We start from the raw sequence: 2,979 nt of genomic DNA on the forward strand, positions 1-2,979 counted from the left end.
TTTACAAGATTAATTTTTAAAATGATTTTTTCGACGATCCAACCGTACGGATGTTAAGATATATCAATTTTAGTCATATGAAAAAATTATTAAAAAATATGAACTTCATCTTGCATGTCAGGATTAGAAAAATCCGGTAAAAGTACCCCTCCCGACAACGAGACTCGTTCCCGATTTACAAGATTAATTTTTAAAATGAATTTTTCGACGATCCAACTGTACGGATGTTAAGATATATCAATTTTAGTCATATGAAAAAATTATTAAAAAATATGAACTTCATCTTGCATGTCAGGATTAGAAAAATCCGGTAAAAGTACCCCTCCCAACAACGAGACTTGTTCCCGATTTACAAGATTAATTTTTAAAATGATTTTTTTGACGATCCAACCGTACGGATGTTAAGATATATCAATTTTAGTCATATGAAAAAATTATTAAAAAATATGAACTTCATCTTGCATGTCAGGATTAGAAAAATCCGGTAAAAGTACCCCTCCCGACAACGAGACTCGTTCCCGATTTACAAGATTAATTTTTAAAAAGATATTTTTCCGATGATCTTGTAGAATGTTAATGTTATTACATTTAATACTGTAAAAAATAATTTTCAATTTTCAATTTTTATACTGAAAATTATTTGATGTTATTATTATTTAAATGCAGCTACTTGTAAATTTGATATTTTTTTACTAAATCATGACTAAGATTAGGTTCCCTCCACCGGCCAATATTTCATTTCCCCCTTCTCAGATTTTGGTTTCCCCCCTTCTTTCTCAATCCCTAAATATAATACCCGGCCGCCGCTATTCAATCTCATCATACAATCTCCCTTCTCAATGTTTCCCCTTCTCTCCTTCTCTCCGTCTCTCCCCCTCTATCTCCCTCTCTCTCAATCTTACAACCAGAACCAATACACTTCATACACACCCACATCGATTTATGTGTACTTTTCTTCGATTTGGGGCTGTTTTCTTTTTTTCATTCTCCTATTTTTAATTGGGTTTTAATTTATGTTTCGGCATAAAGTTATGGAGGTTAAGCATTTTGGGTGTAGTAGAAGGACGAAATGGACACTACTGATTGCCATAACCCGGTATGTTCATCACTATTATCTTAAACCTCTGTTTCAGTTATCCAGAGTAATTTGTGACTTAAATCCAGAGTAATTTTTATTTCAAATAGCCAATTTATGTGAATTACAAGAAGCTTGGCATCTGTAGTAGTACTACATACATACTACTTTATTTTAAGCAGAAGTACATAAGTACAGTGATAGATTATGTAGGGTTTGCAGAGGAATGCCAATCAAAGTCAGTCCAGAGGAAGGCTCCATGGCGAAGGCTCTCTTGTAGGCAAGATCCCGTGGGGCGACAGCCCATACGCAGCTAGAAGCATGTCAGAGAATTGATTCAGGCATGTCTTGGTAGTCTTTCTTGGTGTAGCGTGGGTAATGTAATTAGTTTTACAATTAGTTTGATTGGATGTTTTTAAGTGGAGCCCAATCTTTAATTTGTTGGAATTAGTAAGTTAATTGAGTCCTTTATAATTTTATGTTATATTATGAGATGGTTTTTTTAGAACTAGGTGTATAATAAGCTCTGTTTCTCCTCTGGTTGGAGATGTAGCTCTGGATTTCGAAGCTGAGGCTATTTTCGATCAGGAACTCATCAATGTAAGTAACTAGATATCAGAGTTTTCGTACCATTTTCAAATTTTCGGCTAGAGTTGGTTACTCTCGAAATAACTAGTTTTTATAAATTGAGCGTCTCTTTGTACTTGGAGTTGTTCTAATTGAGCACGATGCCTTTTTCTGGCTGATTATTATATTATTATTGTCTTATAACACTGTTGTTTTGATGTCTTGTTTAATTGAGATGTATGTTGTTTATCCCAAATTGTGAAATCTAAATACTTTACTGAAATGAGTACTAGGGCAGACCCTGTTGAATATCAAGATTCTATTTCTGTAATGGTTTAATCTACTCCTGGATTACTTGATGAACCGATATTTGATTTGTATCTTCTGGATGATAACACTACTAGGTGGACAAAGAAGAGCAAGGTTGAGTTTATCACATAAAGCATCACCTCATTCAGAAAAAAGTTGCAGCACAAAGGTGATCCCCTCCCTCTCTCTATCTCTCTCTGTCCACATGAAATAAATAGATAAATTATGAATCATTACACGTAAAATTTTTATCTGTTTTTTTTATGAATAGAGTAGCATTGACAACTGATTTTTTATGTAAAATTTATGTATAAATTTTATACTCCTATTTTTGGTGCATTGGTTTCATGTGTATTTACCTGGTGGCTATGTGTTGTGCAGATGTTGCTGCACAGGGGGTGCATCCAGGCCAATGGATGTTGCTAAAAAAAAGTAAAAGAACAGAGAAAAACCTTTTGTTTCTTATACTGAACTCCAAGCCGAGGATGGTAAGTTTATATATATATATATATATATTTAACAGTTGGAATTTTTTCAAAAACTCTTGTAAGCAAGTCATTAGTATTGGCAAGTTGTGCAGCTTTCAAATTTTTAGATGACTGTCGAAAATGTACACAATATGCATGATTTATTGTATAAATTAGCAAATAAAAGTAAAATGACGTACTGCAAGTATGACTTGCCCTGATGGGTGTTAATGTATTATTTTGTGTTGGTAAGCCTGAGCTTAATTAGACATGGATTGAGAAGGGAATTTGGCTCTGCAAGGGCCATGTCAATTCTAGGTGTTTGGCAGCATATCTTTGGTGTTCAAGGCATCATTTTTTCTTTGTGGTCATTGACTTATGATCTAGTAATAGGATGTCCATAGATTTGCCACTTATAAAAGCTTTGTAGGTTTTGATAGTTGATCTTTTTCGGTGAATTCATAATTAAGAATTCACTTTTTCCTCTTTGTGTTTTAATTTGGAAGAATTCACTTTTTCCACTTTTTCATAATTTTTTATTCAAAATTATGAGAGATGTGT

The 2,979-nt window shown here is 33.5% G+C and overlaps 1 long non-coding RNA gene across 1 annotated transcript; it reads left to right on the plus strand.

The window, feature by feature from the left end:
* Positions 1 to 1,604: 1,604 nt before the first annotated feature.
* On the plus strand, positions 1,605 to 2,461 carry LOC141703246 (uncharacterized). Its single transcript, XR_012567420.1, has 3 exons — positions 1,605 to 1,675; positions 2,047 to 2,120; positions 2,333 to 2,461. It is a non-coding gene; the product is annotated as an uncharacterized LOC141703246 (long non-coding RNA).
* The last annotated feature ends 518 nt before the right edge of the window (positions 2,462 to 2,979 follow it).

This window comes from Apium graveolens, unplaced genomic scaffold, assembly GCF_009905375.1.
Source record: "Apium graveolens cultivar Ventura unplaced genomic scaffold, ASM990537v1 ctg6377, whole genome shotgun sequence".
Classification (NCBI taxonomy): Eukaryota; Viridiplantae; Streptophyta; class Magnoliopsida; order Apiales; family Apiaceae; genus Apium; species Apium graveolens.